Source organism: Esox lucius, chromosome 2 (assembly GCF_011004845.1).
Source record: "Esox lucius isolate fEsoLuc1 chromosome 2, fEsoLuc1.pri, whole genome shotgun sequence".
Taxonomy (NCBI): Eukaryota; Metazoa; Chordata; class Actinopteri; order Esociformes; family Esocidae; genus Esox; species Esox lucius.
The window spans coordinates 8,074,093-8,095,583 of record NC_047570.1 but is presented as its reverse complement, the minus strand read 5'-3'; the positions used below and the strand labels follow the sequence as shown (position 1 = coordinate 8,095,583).

Here is a 21,491-nt window from a genome sequence, read left to right as displayed (position 1 = left end):
TTGCCACTGATGCTTCTTATTGTTTGAAAAAGAGTGATCACGCCAGCTTGGAGAACCAAGGTCCTTATTTTGAGCTGTGTGATAACCAGGGCCATTATGCATCTCAGAGCACCTCATTAAACTATGCTTTCATACCACAGTGACCTCAAAACTATTGACTAAGAAATCAATGATGCCGAGTTAATCATATCACTTGCATAATTCCCTGTGCTAAACCCTCGCCAGACACTCAGTTCTAAGGAGGATGCGGACCCACATGCAAGTTACTGTTTACGGGGAATAAATTGTTGATACTGCATGACAGAATCCAACGTCTTCATCTTAACGTTTTTAAATCTAATTTCCGATTAACAAATGAACGTGAAATGAGCTCTGAAATTGTGACGCCGTGCTGTTAAATAAGGATCAACAATCTGCCTGGAAAGTGGCCATTTTTCGCTTTTCTGATTGGCATAAAAAGCACTACAGTTGATTGTCAACAAACGGTTCTCTCAAAGCCCTCTAAGTGAATTATGTGTATGTTTTCCGAAGGCCGTTTTTTTCTTCTTCCAGCAGGCCACTGAACCTTTTCTACTCCCAGTATGCACCAGCAAACATGCTGATACAATTTAAAGGTCATGTTCTTTTCCTGCTGACAGGGGCCTTCCAAAACTTTGACGAGGGGGGTCCCTCCGAAGGATAGCGCTGTAGCACCGGCCGCTTAGACTGAAAAGGAATTAAGCTCTGTGTCAAGCTGGTGTCAGTTCAATCATGCAAACTGATTAGAAAACCAAGTAACAGACCAAAAATACGGTGCCGTTTGACGGACAAAGCATGAGCTTCCACAGTGGAAACAATGCAGCACTGGTTCCTGACACAGGCCATAAGGCACATACAGTAGCTAGCGGAGCGGAGCGGAGCTATGTGGTATTAAATGTTACAAACGCTTAGATGTCTTTGTATCATATTGTCTTGCTGTTTATTTGACGCGTGTCGGATTTCTTTCCTTCTGAGTCCTTAAACGCGCTCTGCAAACACCACCTAAGTGTGTTGAGACAGTTTAGCATTTTAATATTCTGCTAAAGTACACACTGGGTTTATTTTGCTTGGTTTTCCTTGATGTACTGTAACAACGGGCCGGATGTATTCAGAAACAGTGTCTTCCACGGCGCTAGGCTTTAAGGTTAGGAGACGTCGAGAATGGTAGAAAGGGTAGTCTAACTTGTGATGTCTGTGTATGGATGTGTTGTATGGGTGTGTTGTCCGTGTGTGTCTATAGTGGATGACTCTCGGTAGACAGTTCTTTTCCACTCTCTTGTTTTAAAAGGCAACCATAATGGCCTTAAGAGACTCTGGCATGTTGATGCCTGACGCACAAAGGTCATTGATTCCAGGGCCTTCTCCTTTTTTAACAATTCGTCTGGATTTTGGCATTTTGTGAACACACACAGGACAGCTCTCCGACAAGCCGACCTTGACAGCGAATTGGATAAATAAACCTTCAATTTAGCCCTCTGCTCTCTCAGCGCGCCAGCCAGGCAGCCCGTCCCACCGGGAGCCTTCACCTATCCATATCGTTCAACCGCCGGTTCGACTTCCCTGCGCCGGCATGTCGGCAAGCTGCCCTGAGCCTGTGACAAACACAGCCTTAAAGATAAGCTAACAGGCCTTTCGCTCCAGTCAAAGTCAATCATGCCCGCGTTGGAAATGTAATGCCAATTCCATCCCTCACCCCGTCCATCCGAACGATTCCTCCCTCCACCCCCCTCCCACCCATCCCCTTGCACACACACACGCAAACCCTCGAACAAACACATCCCCCCCGCCCCCTCCCCAGTTTACCTACCGGGCCCCTTCCCCGACCCCCCCTCCCCCCGCGATGTCCCAGGAGGCGCCGGGAGTGAGAGCATCACTCCATAACCGGTAATGACGTGGCATTTAATGATACTGTCCAAAGTGATCCGAGCCCGGCAGACAAGTAATGCTCGGCCCGTGTAGCACAGATAAGCATGGCTGAGCGTTCCTCCAGCACAGCGGCAGCAGCCATACTGTATCTCTTACCGGCCCTGTCACCAGATACCATGTGACATATGCACCGCCGTTCCCGCCTGGCCTCTCCTATACGTCGGGGGGGAAAGAGCATTTCCCGATATAAGTAGCCTACCAAAGTGTGTGACGAAGGTGCTGCTGAGGAGGGGAGGGAGCGAGAGAGCAGGCAAGAGGGCGAACGAGAGGGGGAAAAGAGAGGAGAGGTGGGTAAAAGCCACTACCTCTACCTGTGAGGGTGATTAAGAATTCACAGCCCTCTTTTAATAGTTCATTGCTCCCTGCATTTCCCTGTGAATTAAGCCCCATCCAAAGAGAAGTCCTTAATCTCACCTGGCACATTGTACTGCCGGCGGAGAGGAAACGTCGCGGGGTGATGGATAAGGTTAAAAGAGCCACGGTTCTGATCATTTGCTGTAGCTATAACGGCCGTAAAGACCAGACAGTGAGAGAGAGAGATAGAGAGAGAGAGATAGAGAGAGAGAGCTAGAGAGAGAGAGCGAACGAGGGCAGGGAAATACTAGAGAAGCCATTTGCATCTTTCATGGACGGGATGTCGGAGACAGGAGACTGTCTGACAGCCTTCTCCATCTATGGGCCTGTAAAACACTGTAGTCCTTAAGGATCCTCTGACAACTCCTCCTACTCTGTTAGGCTTACTGTACTGCCAAGAGAGTGAGGGAGAGACAGCGTCAGAAAATATGAGACATAAAGGAGAACTAGAGAAACCTTGAGAAATATTGAACAGGTAGTTTGTACTAAGACTATAGGCTGTTTAACTGAAAGTAGGGCTATAATTGCAAATTATATTGAAATCTGATTTTAGGACAAATCATTTCGCATACAATAAGTCATAGACTGTGTTAACGTTTTATGCTTGATACATTGATGTTGGTCAGTTATTATCTGTTACAGTCAATGGTCCCAGCCGGTGTGCGTGATATCAGCAGGTATTATTAAATTGCTCAGTGTGCACTTACAGTACATACTTATTTTTTTTGCTTGTCAATCAAGCTGAACTGGTTTTGGGTATGCAATTGGACTACTAAATAGCGTGAGGTTTGAGATATGTAGTGTTTTTCAAGAGACACTGTAAACGCCCAAATGTTTGAACTAAAATTCAGCAAGTTAATATTCTGAATCAACAGAATGTACGTCATTGACCTGTTGCATTGTGACGTGTCGCCCACTGAACCTGGTGGAATGTTCTTCTACATTGGTAACCAAGATGCTTCTGTACACTTAGAATTCACATCATCAATAAAGATGAGTGGGCCCATTCTAGAGGCAGCCATGCATGCCCATTCTATGACACTATAAGGTGGTATGCTTTGGATCATCTGCATTAAATTTTTTTCCTCTATACTTCTGCCTTCCCATCACTTTGATAAAAGTTCACCTTCGTATCATCTGTCCATAAAACAGTATCAAAGCACCACTGGCTTTTTTCTGTAATGTATAGCAAATTCTAATCTGTGCTTTCTGTTTTTAGTGCTGATCAGAGGTTGGGATCTTGCAATGTAGTTTTTGTAACTCTGCTGACAAAGTCTTCTGCAAACAATACATTTTTACCATTTTACCCCAGCATTTTGGAGGTTGTTGGTTAGGGTAAGGTTTGTTTTGTTTGTCATTTTTCTGTTGTTTTCCTTGAACTGAACTGGTCGTTGCCAATTTTTGAGGATACCGGTGATTTATTTATTTTTCAGATAATTAAAAATTGTTGGCTAGGCCCAACTTTTGTTATATGGTTCTAATCAGGTTCCTCTTTTCTTTTGGAATCCAAATAGCTGTCTGTTCTTTCATATGCAGCGCCATAGTCTTCATGTTGAATTATGCCTACTGGCAGCAAATGCAGACTCCAAAGGCAAGAGCAAATGATAGAACAGACTACGCATTCACTCTTTCATGTGTAAACAATTAATGCAACAGGAAACACCTGACCAATTAGAAACACCTGCGAGCCAAATGTCCCAATACTTATGGTTGCACATAATGGAGGGATGGAACTCTGACAGTGCTGATATTTTTAGTTGGTAAAGTATATGTGTTGAAATGTACACAAATGAAAGGAGACTGCCTGTACTTTTGTCTCTTTTTTCATCTTTTAATTGTTTAACATATGCTTTCTTATTGCAATTTTGACAGTCCCAATACTGTGTTTGTATGCAAATAAAACCATATGTTTAGCAGATTAAATACATTAAGTCAACCCAGTCCAGATGTTAAAGAAAAGGTCTTCGACTGCTAAAAAAAGTAGACAGATATGAGCTAATCTTTACTGGTAGAAAGTTACATACGTTCACAGAGAAGTGAATTGTAAAGCTATGTAACTTTCCGCAAATAAAGATTGGCTAATATCTGGCTTGTTTAGTTTGAGTCAAAGTTAGTAAACACTAAAAAGGTTCCTTTACGTTGAAACTGTGGGGGAACGCCTATCAGTTCTTCATGGAAAAATGTCAAAGGGTATTGAGAACTTTATATACTTGTTACTCAACGAGCCATGTGGTCAAAGAACCTGCCGCTCAGAAATCTATCCAAAAATGTATTCAAAGGGTCTTTAAGGGGCATTAAAAAGTGATTATTTGAAGAAACTTTTAAAGCTTTTCTTGGAAGAACTTGTAAAGGTTCTCGCACAGTTTCTATGTGAAGAACAACTAAAACACTGTAGAATAACTTTCTAGAGTGTATTTATTGGACTACCTGCACACCTCTATATGTACATTTCAAATGTTTCCCACCAATGTACTACAGAAAGAGAAAAGATGGTGCAGATAGTGTGTGAACCGTAAAGTGCAATAGTTTAGTGAGATGATAAAATGTTTCACCGTAGGGAGAATACAGTTTTACTATTAAACACTATGCATACATAATTCACAGATCAGCTTTCTCATCTTAACCAAGCCATAAAGGGTAGCTAACCAAAGCTAGTACTGCTTAGCTACAGGGGAGAAAGATTTGCTTGCACAATGTGTATGATCTGAGCAGGAGTGGAGGCTGTGTGCCTGTCTGTCTGCCCATACTCCCCCGCAGCGTACAAGCTGACGTGGGCTGTGTGTGGCACGAATTTTCCACTGAAATACAGAACTTCTAGAGCATCTAGTGCCGCTAGTATTATATCTCCTCATCACAGCTTACCCATTGGAAGAAACTGCCTTTGAGTCAGGCAAATACGAGTCCAGGTCCGAGTCTGAGTCGAGATCGAGTCACGAACGGTCGTGTCCAAATGGAGTCACGTGTCGGGATAATCCTGACTCAAGTCAGAGCCCTGAATTTGAGTTGTACAACACTGGTGGACGTGATCAGATTATCATGACATAATATCTTCTGGCACACATAAACCCACACCTACACACACACACACATACACACTCTCTGGCTCTCCCACACATGCCCACAGAGCCAGATTCCCCAGTGTGTGGTATGGTTTGATCTCCTGGCAGACAGACTGTGTTGGAAGGGATCAGGGAGCCGAGCGCCTGTTTCTCAGACAGCTCTAATGACACCTGCAGACTTAAAAGCACGAAACTCAAGCAAATACTTCATGGTGGTGATAATGAGTGCTTGTGCTTAAAACAGTGTCAAAAGGAGAAAAATACTTGTCTAATTAGAGGGAAGCCACAATGTCTTATAATCAATGTTTATGTGCTGCTTATTGCTATGCTTCTGTTTTCACATTGCTTTGTTTCATTCAGCAGCTTACTGCATTTTTTTCAGGGAAAAATGACAAAAAATATACAGTATCTCACAAAAGTGAGTACACCCCTCACATTTTTGTAAATATTTGATTATATCTTTTCATGTGACAACACTGAAGAAATGACACTTTGTTACAATGTAAAGTAGTGAGTGCACAGCTTGTATAACAGTTTAAATGTGCTGTCCCCTCAAAATAACTGAACACACAGGCAGTAATGTCTAAACCGCTGGCCACAAAAGAGAGTACACCCTTAAGTGAAAATTTCCAAAGAGGGCCCAATTAGCCATTTTCCCTCCCTGATTTCATGTGACTCGTTAGTGTTACAAGGTTTCAGGTGTGAATGGGGAGCAGGTGTGTTAAATTTGTTGTCATCGCTCTCACACTCCCTCATAATGGTCACTGGAAGTTCAACATGGCACCTCATGGCAAAGATCTCTCTGAGGATCTGAAAAAAAGAATTATTGATCTACATAAAGATGGCCTGAGCTTTAAGAAGATTGCCAAGACCCTGAAACAGAGCTGCAGCACGGTGGCCAAGACCATACAGCGGTTTAACAGGACAGGTTCCACTCAGAACAGGCCTCGCCATGGTCGACCAAAGAAGTTGAGTGCACGTGCTCTGCGTCATTTCCAGAGGTTGTCTTTGGGAAATAGACGTATGAGTGCTGCCAGCATTGCTGCAGAGGTTGAAGGGGTGGGGGGTCAGCCTGTCAGTGCTCAGACCATACGCCGCACACTGCATCAAATTGGTCTGCATGGCTGTCGTCCCAGAAGGAAGCCTCTTCTAAAGATGATGCAAAAGAAAGCCCCCAAACAGTTTGCTGAAGACAAGCAGACTAAGGACATGGATTACTGGAACCATGTCCTGTGGTCTGATGAGACCAAGATAAACTTATTTGGTTCAGATGGTTTCAAGCGTGTGTGGCAGCAACCAGGTTAGGAGTACTAAGACAAGTGTGTCTTGCCTACAGTCAAGCATGGTGGTGGGAGTGTCATGGTCTGGGGCTGCATGAGTCCTGAAGGCACTGGGGAGCAACAGTTCATTGAAGGAACCATGAATGCCAACATACACTGTGACATATTGAAGCAGAGCATGATCCCCACCCTTTGGAGACTGGGCCGCAGGGCAGTATTCCAACATGATAATGACCCCGAACACACCTCCAAACGACAACTGCCTTGCTAAAGAAGCTGAGGGTAAAGGTGATGGACTGGCCAAGCATGTCTCCAGACCTAAACCCTATTGAGCATCTGTGGGGCATCCTCAAAAGGAGCACAAGGTCTCTAACATCCACCAGCTCCATGATGTCGTCATGGAGGAGTGGAAAAGGACTCCAGTGGCAACCTGTGAAGCTGAAGGCAGTGCTGGAAAAAGATGGTGGCCACACAAAATATTCACACTTTGGGCCCAATTTGGACATTTTCACTTAAGGGTGTCCTCACTTTTGTGGCCAGCAGTTTAGACATTAATGCCTGTGTGTTATTTTGAGCGGACAGCAAATTTACACTGTTATATTAGCTGTACACTCACTACTTTACATTGTAGCAAAGTGTCATTTCTTCAGTGTTGTCACATGAAAGGATATACTCAAATATTTACAAAAATGTGAGGGGTGTACTCCCTTCTGTGAGATAATGTATATAGAGAGGGTATATATACTCACCTAAAGAATTATTAGGAACTTTCTCATTAATGCAATTATCTAATCAACCAATCACATGGCAGTTGCTTCAATGCATTTAGGGGTGGGGTCCTGGTCAAGACAATCTCCTGAACTCCAAACCGAATGTCAGAATGGGAAAGAAAGATGATATAAGCAATTTTGAGCGTGGCATGGTTGTTGGTGCCAGACGGGCCGGTCTGAGTATTTCACAATCTGCTCAGTTACTGGGATTTTCAAGCACAACCATTTCTAGGGTTTACAAAGAATGGTGTGAAAAGGGAAAAACATCCAGTATGCGGCAGTCCTGTGGGCGAAAATGCCTTGTTGATGCTAGAGGTCAGAGGAGAATGGGCCAACTGATTCAAGCTGATAGAAGAGCAACTTTGACAGAAATAACCACTTGTTACAACCGAGGTATGCAGCAAAGCATTTGTGAAGCCACAACACGCACAACCTTGAGGCGGATGGGCTACAACAGCAGAAGACCCCACCGGGTACCACTCATCTCCACTACAAATTGGAAAAAGAGGCTACAATTTGCACGAGCTCACCAAAACTGGACAGTTGAAGACTGGAAGAATGTTGCCTGGTCTGATGAGTCTCGATTTCTGTTGAGACATTCAGATGGTAGAGTCAGAATTTAGCGTAAACAGAATGTGAACATGGATCCATCATGCCTTGTTACCATTGTGCAGGCTGGTGGTGGTGGTGTAATGGTGTGGGGGATGTTGTCTTGGCACACTTTAGGCCCCTTAGTGTCAATTGGGCATTGTTTAAATGCCACGGCCTACCTGAGCACTGTTTCTGACGATGTCCATCCCTTTATGACCACCATGTACCCATCCTCTGATGGCTACTTCCAGCAGGATAATGTCACAAAGCTCGAATCATTTCAAATTGGTTTCTTGAACATGACAATGAGTTCACTGTACTGAAATGGCCCCCAGACCAGATCTCAACCCAATAGAGCATCTTTGGGATGTGGTGGAATGGGAGCTTCGTGCCCTGGATGTGCATCCCACAAATCTCCATCAACTGCAAGATGCTATCCTATCAATATGGGCCAACATTTCTAATGAATGCTTTCAGCACCTTGTTGAATCAATGTCACGTAGAATTAAGGCAGTTCTGAAGACGAAAGGGGGTCAAACACAGTATTAGTATGGTGTTCCTAATAATCCTTTAGGTGAATGTTTATGCGGAGGGGTAGGTGGGATTATATAAGACAGTGGTGAAGTGCCTCGGATTCACAAAAGGCTTGAGGGTTTTATATGTACAGTAACAGTCAAACGTTTGGACACACCTACTCATTCAAGGTTATTTTTTATTTGTGTATTTTCCACCTAGTAGAATAATAGTGAAGACATGAAAATGGTGAAACACATATGGAATTTTAGACCCTTCAAAGTAGCCACTCTTTGCCTTGATGAGAGCTTTGCAGACTCAAGCGTCAAGCAGTAATTTTCTGCAACACAACCATATGGACTTTGGACAGAGACAGCTAGGATATATAAGGCCAAGTAGTCTTGAGGCATGGTCCAAGGGCTCATGTTCTCCAACAATTCTGTAGGACACCAGGGGAAATTACAAGGATTCTTTAGATCCAAAAGGGGACAAGGCCAAACAGGCAGGAAATACTTTTGCGAGGCACCGTATATCCTCTATATGTATTGTAACCAAGGAGACACAGGGAACAAAAACATTGTAGGTGTTCAGGGCCCTGGTGGGTGTTTTATCAACATAATGGGAGTGGGAGGAGATTAGGTGAGGGAGTAATGGAAGGCAGAAAAACAGACCACATCTCTGTTTTGGGAGGATTGGTGGTTCGGTACGAATGGGCTGATGTGGTCACGGTTTCACCGGCCTCCTCACCCTCCTTTTCCCGTTGGTGTTCCTCGCTGCTTGGCTTGGTGGGGGAAGCGTGGCTCAGGTCGGCCCTTTCATCTTCCTCAGCTTCCCTCAGCTTCTGCCCAACGCATGCTCATTGGCTTTGTTTCTCCCTGCCTGCTGTGCAGGGGCTTCTGTATGGCCCCCCTGTGAGGCCCCGTTGGGAGGCAGTTATACAGGGGTGTTGCTGGCCCTGCTGGTTTGGGGCTGTTGGTGTGATGCTGATACAGTAAATATACTATATTTACAGTGGCTTTCACACTTGGTCTCAGTCTCCCACAAGCCTTCTGGTAAACTCTAGCCAAGATTTGATGTCAGTCGTTTTCTTTTTGCCGCTCTCCCATAAAGGCCACTTCTGTGAAGCACCTGGCCTATTGTGATAGTATGCATAGGGTCTCTTGGCTCAGTCATGGAAGACAGTAACTCCTTTAGAGTTGCCACGGGCCTCTTGGTGGCCTCCCTGACTGGAGCCCTTCTCGCCCAGATACTCTGTTTTTGAGGACGACCTGTTCTAGACAGATTCACAGTTGTGCCATATTCTCTCCATTACTATACAATGGGTGGGGATTACAAAAGGCACCGACACATCATTAACTGAAAGCAAATAACGAGCAGTAGCCTATTTTACCCACTTTCTTAAGCTCAATTGTGTTTGTTATCTTTGACGACTGCAGCAGGTTTTATGGATATAAAATGGATAACGTGGATATAATATTGTATGTAGTATTTTAACTACCCTTTTCCCCTTTTCAGGATTAACTTTCAACAATTCAAATAATCATCGCCCGGTAAGTGCTGCAGTCTTTTTGCAGTTTGCTTGCTCTTAGCTGTCCATGAAAATAGTATGTGACCATGCGTAACTGGGTAACACTATTGCATTTATACGTTAAATCACTTTACTCTGTGTGCCAAACTTACAATGTGAAGCAATAGTAGTACATTTCGATTTGGCAATCTGATTTGGATTGTCATGGCTGCGGCCAAGTGGCTTATTAAATCTAAGTGAGTACTATGCTTTTCTTATTTGCTATCTTTGACTGCTGTCTTTCTATCTGCCTCGCTAGATCTGTTTTACAAAATGTGCTCATCCTACATGAAATGTACTGATATCACTGTGGCTGTCCTTTCAGGATCTGTTTCTAGATCTGTTTTACAAAATGTGCTCATCCTACATGGAGTGCACTGATATCACTGTGGCTGTCCTTTCAGGATCACAGGTGTCACATCCGTTGGCGTGTCCCGGTCTGTTGTGGCTATTAGTGTAAGGTTACTAAGGTTACTACAATGATTTTAGGTTACTATGGGTAGGTGGGTGTACAGTGTGGTTGTTGTTCTCGGATGCATTTAATTTTGGTGTTGTCTCTCCTTGAGTGGCTGCCCAAAGCTCCGGCTCATTTGGTTCATTTAGAATGTCATCAGAGAGCATTGATTCACTTCAGTTATAGCTAATGTGATGGCAGGTGAATATACTGATGATATGATTCAGTTGATGAACGGGCTATTTTCTTTTGGAGGATTTTAGCCACGGTTTGCCATTAATCCTTAATGGGGTTCTGACGTTTTGGCTGGAACTTGGTTGGGCTCGCTTCAAGGGGAAGCTACTTCCAACATTAGGGAGCCAGGACAGAGAAGAGCTTTAGCTGGGCTGAGCGAAAGCTATCCTCCTCCTGTAGGGGTGGGACGACCAAGAGACCAAAGGTGGGAGATGTAGGGTTTGCCCGGGTAGAGATATAGGGTTTGAGCTTGGCCAGAAGGGAGGGGAGGTTCCTCTGTAGACAAGCATTATAGTCTAGCAGTGGATGCAAGCCGTGTGGATCGTGAGAATAGATCCACATTCAAGTCAAGGATTCACATACTCTATTCATTCCACGTCTACGCATTTAATCCGATCCAATCGGTGAAAACCAGATAACTTTTGAAAAACTGGGCTCTTGACAATGATCAGAACTAACTGTAATGTAGTCTGAGCTTTTGTAACATTCCTGTATTTCCTCTCATTGTAGAGCAGGTAAGACTCATCACGGTGTCTCCCGCCCCCTCAGGGCTGCCTGCAGGCTTGCCTGGAGTGCCTGTTCTTACATAGCCACGGAAATCTGACATGAACACACACGCACACACTCACACACTGGTGCTGTACCCTGCAGCGATAAATACACACTCTCACACAAATGCCGCACACCATACAGAAAAACACACTCGCAGACAGTTTGTGAACGCGTACACGTACAGCCGCCCTCATGCTGGCGCGCACACACACACACACACACACACACAGTATATTCTAAGGTGCACCTTAACAGACACGTGGCATACATATACTATTGCAAAAACATATTCACGGGAGTGCATAAGACACACACCCTGAACCCCAGTGTCTAGCTGACGCTGTTCTTCGTCTTGACTTTTATTTCAGATGAATAAATAAATACATCAGGATTGTTTAGTAATGCGTACAGCAGGCCACAGCCCCACAAATCAGCCGGCGGCTCGCTCCCGCCATCACTCACTGGGCCGATATTTTACAACACAATTACTCCCCGACTGACACAAATGAGCTGGGCCTGGAAACCTGCAGCAAGCTAATTACAGTGAGAGACGCCCGCCCCGTTATTAAAACAATCAAAGCGTTTTACACCCAGCAACACCACGCTGCTGCATCCCGGGGAAATCACCCACCTCCAAATCACCCAGGCCAACACAACCGGGTTCTACTGAGGATGTACTGGCCAACACTACCGGGTTCTACTGAGGATGTACTGGCCAACACAACCGGGTTCTACTGAGGATGTACTGGCCAACACAACCGGGTTCTACTGAGGATGTACTGGCCAACACAACCGGGTTCTACTGAGGATGTACTGGCCAACACTACCGGGTTCTACTGAGGATGTACTGGCCAACACAACCGGGTTCTACTGAGGATGTACTGGCCAACACAACCGGGTTCTACTGAGGATGTACTGGCCAACACAACTGGGTTCTACTGAGGATGTACTGGCAAACACTACCGGGTTCTACTGAGGATGTACTGGCCAACACTACCGGGTTCTACTGAGGATGTACTGGCCAACACAACCGGGTTCTACTGAGGATGTTCTGGCCAACACTACCGGGTTCTACTAAGGATGTACTGGCCAACACAACTGGGTTCTACTGAGGATGTACTGGCCAACACAACTGGGTTCTACTGAGGATGTACTGGCCAACACAAGTGGGTTCTAATGAGGATATACTGGCAAACACAAGTGGGTTCTACTGAGGATCTGTTAGAATATAAAGTACATTCCAACACTACCAGGTTCTATCAGTGTGTACAGTATCAAGGATTTGTTTTGTATGTTTTGTGTGTCAGGGTCTTTCAATGTGTTTTCAACCTTCTCTACAGCACTGTGGTGAATTGCAGAGCTCTAAACCTCACAACATAAAATGCAAACAACCCAGTACATTCACACTACAATGGATACCACTGACAAAGCACAACGTGTTGTGACATTACCAACCAAGACTTAACAATGCGCAAATGATAAATAATAAAAAATGCATCCACACTCAAATTAACACTGTGAGAATCCCTTCTCTTACACCAATAAAAAAATAAAACATGTGAACGTTCATTTGAATTATCCCATACAATGAAATCATTTAGGTACACCTAATTCAATTTTGTGTTCATGAACAATTTAAAGCAGGCCCTCCTCTCATCACATTCATTTGGAGATGAAAGGGGGGAATGAGTAAGATGGGAAGGGGAGGTGGGGCGGTGCGAGGGGGGTGCTGGAAGAAGGGGAGGCAGGGGAGGGGAGGGGACCGGGGTGGGGAGGGGAAGAAGGGACAGGGTGCAGGGGAGAAGGAGGAGGGACAGGGGATATGCAGATGTGTCCCTGTCTCTCCTCCCTCTGGGCGGTGCCGGAGCTGCAGTTCAGTTCCTCTCTGTCAGCTCAGCGCTGGCTGCTTTGTTGGCTGGGTATCTGTGGCCCTGTTAATTGGCATTAAAGACGCCCAGGGCTGCAGGAGACACACTCAGGGCTGCGCAGACGACTGACTCTCAGCTGCACAGCATAAAGCCATGGCAGAGTGGCTGACGTTTGGGAAAATTAAAGGCAAAAAGCCTTGCCTCCTCTGAAGTCCTTGGCGGAACAAAAAATGCAATGATAGCGGATATTCTGTGCTCTTAATTACTAAGTGTTTACTTTGCCCTCCCCCTCTCACCCTGCAGGCTTTCATAGCAGCGAACCTGAGAGTTTCACAAAGAATAGAAGTTAACTTTCTTTTAAAAACACAGAGGGACCAAACTGTAGCTTACGCTAAATCATTTAAATGTGAATGTAAAATAGATCTAATCGCATTGTGTAATAACTAAATAGTTGATACTGATCATTAGCTGAATGTCTAGAAATTGACTGCAAACTCTGATTGTTTGATCTTAATGAACAAGTTTTGGGGACACATCATAAGCATGTACCTTGCTTTATTCTTGGAGTAGAGACAACAATGGATCTATTAGAAAGCTAACAATGTCCTGTTTCCAAAAGTACATCAAACATGCTACCAAGACAGTTTGCTTGTTATCACCCCTGCTAGCTCCACAAGGAAGTGGGCCAGGACCAAGGGACTTCAGCTTCAGGATTTTCAGCTAACAACCAGAACTGTGCGTGACATCAAAACCATGTCTGACCATCCCTTTCCCAACGTAGACTATGCTGAGCTAAAGGGGATTTTGGAAGAAATGTATCTTGTCCTATATTTTAATTGAATTTTGTCTCTTTTTCTTTTAAATTCTGTCGTCATACATGATGGGTTTAAAAAAACACCTAGCTAGATTTTTTGAGGTTTTGTATTATTCTTGTACCTGTGTGTAAAATACAAATATTTGAAAACCAATATTAGCTAGTAACACTGACTAGCACATTTGTGCATGTTGCACTGGTTAGCTGCATCTCCACATGTTTGGTATGACTGGCTGGCTTAGCTAACCATAGCTAACACTGGATATCATATTATTTTAGTGATGTGTTAAACATCTGCTCATTGTTTCAGAAAACACTGTTGCCAGCCAGCAAAATTGTATTACTAGTGGCCCATATTTATCTACTTTGAATTCGGCATGACAAGTTCCACCCACATTTGTTTTTGTTGAAGCCACATAGATACGTGAGAAGGATTGTGGGAAGATGAGTGGGTCAAGCCCTACTAGCGCAGCATGGACAAGAAGTTCTGCTCTGCTCTACTTTATGCAAAAATGAAGTGGCTACCGCTGAGCTATGCCCAGTGATATCGACTGTGTAAACTTGTTTACAGACACTTGCGCCCAAATGCTCAATGTCTGGAAGAACAATGCATCACATTTGGTATACATCAGCCAATAAGAAGTGTGTGTCATGAAGAAGGGTCTGTGTCATGCAGAAGGATCTGCTAGTGAAGTAAAAATACATTAAAATCACTTCAACGTCAGTGTCCATGCTGAATTGTTTCTACTTTTCCCAAGTTATGGCATCTCAGCATCTCCAAGATGCAGCCCAACACCTCATGTTTGTGGCCCTTAGTTCTAACATGTTATATTATATTTATATTATAGTTATAGACTTTTTGTCATATTATAGTTTTTTACATATATTTGGTTTTATACATTATAGTTTTATACACAGATGCATATATATACTTACATATACATACATATTCTAACACATTCAAGAACACAGCACCTCCAAATGTGCCCAAGCAACCTTCTCAAAACTCTAGGACATGTGATGAAATTCACATAGAGTAAACATGCGAGTAAAGCTTAAACATGAAAGAGGATGCATGAGTGGGTCTAAAAAGAGTCAGCTTGGGTCTCTATAAACATGCCTTCATCCATTATAACCTCATATCCAATGAATCAAAACAATTTGAGTTAAATGGGAATGATGTAGAATGTTTGCATTGTAATATAACAAAATGTTCACAATAGATCAGAACACTTATTGTATACACCAGACATTTTTGGGATTTCATACAAAAGTGCATCGAAAAACACAGAATTTCTATTCGTCAGCAGCAGGCCCACTGGTTTATGTTGTCTAATGGAAAAGCGGCACCCTCCCTCTGTTCAGTTGGTATCAGGAAGACACGTGTCGCTCCTTCAATAAGCAATGGAAGACGGGGCAAGCCAAATCCCTCTGATATTTCCTGGTTGCTCAAATTCTACACAGTTCCCTTAATTTTTGTTCAAGTGGGAAAACAAGCAATGGAACATGTAGACAATCATTGTACCATCTTAATCATTTTTTACATTTTTTGGTTTTTTCCTTTGAGCTTTTCTGTGCAGGCCAGCCTAAAGTGATATTAAAGATGTGAGAGTTGGTTTAAATGTGGAGGAATATACCCATTAAATATGACCTGTAATTGCATAAGGTATGAGTAATATCATTTTCTTTCCAAAATTGTTTATAAGTATATTAAAAACATCTTTCTGTGTAGTAATGGTCTGGTAATGGTCTGGGTGAACACCAACATATGGAGGGTGTGGGTGTACAAGGCATAATGACATCTTATTTAAGAAGATAAGTAGCTAAGTAGCCCTTCCCTAAATTGCTGATTGGCCTGTTAAAATGGTTGACTTCATCCTTCTGACTGTTTGAGATTTGAAGTTGTTTAGTTTTTTTCTCCAATTAAATTTTTAGCCGCAAATAAAAGCACAGGGCAGATCCATTTCTCTGCACAGTTGCTTTTACGTAAAGACAAAAGATCATGCAAAATTGTTTGGCATGAAGTACAACTATGGTGAACATGGATTATGTGACTATAAGACCTCAACAATGACTATACTAATGACTGTATTTATGGATGTATTACAATTTTGATGAATTCAGGCTGTGTTATGAAATTTACAGAATGTTCCTAAAGATGGCACCACAACGCTTGGGATGTATGAACATGGAGACAGCATAGATCCCAAGTGGCCATCCCACAGAGGGAGGTCAACGTGTTGGGATTCCCTTCTGAATATAAGTGCTTCATACGTTTCATATTGCCACTTAAACATTTCTAACATTGACACTTGAACTGAACGCTGTCAGCATTACGAAAACCGGCGGCTAATCACGTTTAGGAGGCCCATTCCGAGGATGTGTTAAACAATAGGATTAGGCTGTAATCACAGGTTGGCACGTGGCCAGAGTGGTTAAAATTCCGTTGTCACAACGCTCTTGCACAATCAGTGTTGATGGCTTGTTTCAGTGTTGTTAACAATAAGGTCCCTGGCTGGACTTACGACCTCCAGGATGGAACTGAATTTGTATTAGACTGCCCAATGGTTATCTTATCCATCATCATTAGCAGACTCAAAAAAAAATGTGTATTGTTGAGGTGAATAGCATATGTGGCTAGATTTAGATTTCTCAAACACCCGTCAATACATAATGATGACAGTGTGTACTGTTTACGCTGATTCTGCCCTGATGTGTTGGATCGTTCATCGGGTTCATCTGGTCCAAATGCACACAACAGCGCACACAAATATGTACATCTCCAGTGAAGTCTGACTTTAGCCAAATATGCCTTTAACATGCTGTTTTGACATTTAGAGTCAATAGAACAGAACAGACCTTTTCCTTCAATGCTCTCAGTGGCCTGAATCTCAACACTGTTCATGTGTCTCTTGGCTAATGGAGTCAATCTGACTGAATTACTTTGTGTATTTATGAGAGACATCTGCAATGAAAGTACCACATTGAGTTGTACTCAGCTGAAGAAAGAGACACTTATCCCACCAGACCTGCTTCTGAAGGTCTCTTAGGGGTCCCACATTTTTTTTGGAGGCAAGGCACATTGATATATAGAGCCGTGCTTTAATCTCAATTTACTCAAGTGAAATGAGCTTAAAAAATGAAACAGAAGTACAGTATAAAACAACACCTGTACCGTATCTGATCTACAAGAGTTTACATGTACTGTGATGTGATGTATAGATATGTATAGAAAAGTATATATTGTCATTTACTCAGGAATCAGTGATTTGTTTTATGTGTTACATGACTCCTGAACCGTAATTGTGCATGTGCAACATATAATGGTTACCATGGAAAACCAACAAACAGACATAGTTCCTAGTTCATGTTTTTTAACTATTAAGCTGCCTCATGATACGGACAGAAAAGGTCTTGATTTCCAACAGTATACTGAGAACGAAAAGGACGGCAAGAAGGGTTGAATCATTGCATGGTGGTGTGGTTACTGGTTAGCTACTCTGATTCCTCTTAAATTGATAGTAAAAGCGCAGGCTCTCCTGAGTTTTCGGGAAACTAGAACTAGAAATATTTCTTCTGTCCCCCGTTGTGTGTGATGTTGTATTAAAGCCATATTTTGTGTCATCGCTGACAGATATACGGCGTGTCTTAAACAATATGAACTATGTGTTAAGAAATAAATTGCTTACACCACTGGAATTCTTACAGGAACACTTCAATCCAGACCGTAGAATGCCTTTATATAATTATTTCTTGCACATTTTTTCCCAGTGCAAGCAGACATGGGTACTGATTGTAATAAAACACCCCTGGGTGTGGGGGGAAAGTGGCTGCAAGGTCCGAGTCCTTTGTGTAGGTGGAATGTATTCACATTTGTTTTTCCGGGTTTTCTGCCTAATGACTTTACAATGTGAAGACTACTGACATCATTTCTTCATTTTCCCAGGGAGAACATGAGATTAACTTGTAATTGTGTCCGTCCATTTTTGATGTTCATGATTTAGCGAGAATAAAATGTTCCCTCTTATTTTGTCACTGTTATTGGATTTATTAAAGGCAATGACAGAGGTCTCTACTGCCCATCAACAAACCCCTATAACTGTTGTAACACACACACACACACAAACATACACAGACAGACAGACACACACACACACACACACACACACTCACAATAGGGTCCTCTTACCTTTTCCTCTCCTCTGAACTCAGTCTGAGGAAGGTGGAGAGGTGTAGGAGTTCTGCATGCCATTCTACTGTTAATGTGTCTCACACATAAATCCAAATAACGAGCATGGGGCGATCTGGGGCGATCTGCCAACCCTGAAAAGTACAGTCTTATTACATACACTCTCTCTCTTTCTCTCCTCTTTTCCATTCGGTCTGACCACAGAGACACTGCAGCTCCCTCTGTGTTCCTTCCTGTCTATGATTAAGAGTTTCCTGTCTCTCCAGTCCACACTCTGCCACTGAGATCATGAATAGCAATGTTCTGTCTGGAATGATTGGCAGTCACGACCATTCCGGGCTCATCATGAGAGAACAACACTAGCACATATCCTCCCCATTTTAAACCCAGCGTTATCAACATCGCATGTGATCAAACACCCCCCGCGTCTCATAGATTTCTCATTGCCCTGCACCGGTGAGTCGGTGTCTTCCGGAAAACACAGCTATGCCTCCTATGAAATAGGGAACAAAGGGGTTCTGTTTGTGTTTTTTAATCAGCATTGACTAAATGATAGATGGGGCACTGCAGCGCGGCAGCTGCCTGTAACCTGATCCAAAGCCCCAGGAATGGGATTGTCCCTGGCAGAATCCCGATGCCCTCATACCCAAGGTTCCACCGCCTCCGAGGGGGGGCGTCGGAGCATCTCATGCAGACCGTGGTGGCGGTGGGGGTTGCAACGGAGGTGGAGCATAAAAGCAGCATGGTGGGATTATGAGGAGAACTCTAGCCCTCTACCTCCCCCCCAAGAGGTCTGTAAACGGAGAAGAGGAAAACAGCGACGGAGGCCGCGGTGACATGCTCTCTGCTGGCCCAGCTCTCCCTTTTAAAGCGTGCCAAACTTTTGAAGAGGCACTCTCTCAGTTTATAAATCGCCTCCCTGCCTCCTTGCTCCCCTATTCTAAACCCCCACCTCCCCCATTGGCTGCAGAAATCTTGGCAGAGGTACTCCGACAGGCGAGTCAAACTGAAGTGAGTGATGGCTTAGGGGGGGGTGATGGATAACAATCAAAGGAATGAGATAATACAGGTGTTTGGGTTTGTGAGACAAGCACGGTTGTCTGGGCCTTTGACAGCTGTTGATGTTATCAATGACGCTCGGCTGTTATTGGCTGCGGGTTGGGGGGGGTGCGGAAGGGGGGGGCTGCCCCTCTGCTACATCCTCATTGTTGATAACATTTGGCTGAACTTTCAGATGTGAACCTTCTTCCTGATTCTTTTATAGTCAAGCGGATCACACGGACAGAGACGGGTGTAGGAGAAGACAAGTAAAATAGTATTGACTGGAGTGTTTCATGTCTATTAGGAAGAGGAGTGAAGAAGGGGTGTGGATAGGGGTCATGGGAGGTGGCAGGGGGTTCGATGTAGAAAGATGACAGGCCTCAAGATAATCAGGGGGAAATGAAGGCAGGAGGGTAACCCTTCACCAGTGGAAAAGCCAGGGCTGTTCGAGAGGTCGCTTTGCAAAACGGAAAACAAATACAAAACAACTGCCAAACAAGCAAGTGACGGCCATTAGTTATGAACCCTCCAGCCTGTGCTCTGAATGTCTGAACTTGACTTTTATAAGTCTTAAGAAAAAAAAGTTTCACAAAGATACAAACTGAATTATTAGCATCCTTGGAATAAGACTAAAGCATAGAAAAATTGCTGAGCAATACTGTATTCTCCCCAAATGCCATTTTTTCTTCTAAAAAAATATGATTGTCATATTGGCACCCTTTAAAAAAACTTTCATAACAAACTCATTAAATCCTCATTAAAATTGTCGTTAATGCAAATGACCTGTATATCTTTGTGTCTTGTCCCCATCCACAGTGAGGAAGATGAAGGGAAGTTCAAGGGCCACCTTACAGAACCTGATCTTGGAATTACCAAGTGTAAGATGTTGGCATTTGATTGTAAATGGTTGTTTTGCTTCCAATGGTTCTTGTGAAGTTCAGCCAAACGCATTATCACCTCTACCAGGAAGCTGAAACAAGAGCTACAAGAAGATCCAGCCAGACAATGACCTAAAGCACATTGGACATCTCAGACTCTGTCCTAGAACACCATTGAACAAACATGGTGCGAAAGAAGGGGGCCGATCATAAGCACTGACCGAAGGAAGTGAAAAAGATCTAAAAAGATTGAATATGTAGAAATAGTCCATCCTAATATGTTCTTAAATCTCATTTTGGAAGTTGGAATCAGCTCTTAGACAAGGATAAAAAAATATAAATATATTTAGATACTAAATAACTCAATTCCATGCTGATAAGATGTTCTTCAAATATGTATTTAGATGTGATCGTTGCAAAACATCTATTTTTGGAAGGCGCTGTTGTTAGCTAAAATGCTATGCCGCTCTAGTAGCCAAGTTAGGCAAACTACATTTTTGTAACAATAATGCAGTTGATTAGAAGCAATGATGCAAACATTACATTTGTAAAAATAATCGTATAACTGACAACTGTTAGGAGACTGTAAGTACAACCGCATTTCTGAGTTAACTAGTTCATATCTTTAACTAGGTAGCTTCAGTAAAAGGCAGACATTTGAATACTAGCATGCCAGCTAGCCCTGGATCTACTGTACTTGATATAATGTTAAGTTTGCTAGCCTCATGTCAGGTAGGAAATCTTTTTCATTGTTACCATGGTTTACAACATTTTACAGACAACTGTGGGGTTAGATTTCCAGTTTGTAAATGCTGAGCAACCTGTGCCTGTTACTGGCTAGCCACAAACACTGAATGTTTTCCATGGTTAACTTTCCGTAATGGTTACTTCTAGGATTCTCTAGAGCAATTATTTCAAAATATACATCCGGGTTGTGTTTTTATGATGTTTTTCAATACCTGTCATCCAGGAAGACCTGGTAAATAACATAGTCAATAGCCAACCAAGTCATACCAATTACGACATGTCATAAGACTTAAACGTGACCACAAAATGATTACTCAATGGCTCTTCCAGATTTTCACGGTCTCCTTTGCACCCACCCTTTAGTACTGACTTTTTTTTACACACTCTGGACACTCTTACACACTTTACACACACAGTCAAACACCGTCAGACACATACTATGTAGAGGCACACAGATTACACACACACGCTCACACTGTATATACACATACACACTTTTACACTCATCATCATATATGCTGCTGTTGCGGTTTTCCCAGCCTACCTGCAGTAGATGTACTGAAACGCATCCATACTGGCACTGTCTGTATTTAGCCTAGCTATTGTCATTCGTTATGATTATTCCATGTCCTTGTG

General features: G+C 43.2%; 1 long non-coding RNA gene across 1 annotated transcript in view; it reads right to left on the bottom strand.

The window, feature by feature from the left end:
- The window catches only part of LOC109616489, a 59,240-nt gene extending 40,666 nt beyond the window's left edge, over positions 1-18,574 (bottom strand). The window contains exon 1 of the long non-coding RNA XR_002197624.3: positions 18,190-18,574. This is a non-coding gene — a long non-coding RNA (uncharacterized LOC109616489). The remainder of the gene's footprint in view (positions 1-18,189) is intronic.
- Between the last annotated feature and the right edge of the window lie 2,917 nt (positions 18,575-21,491).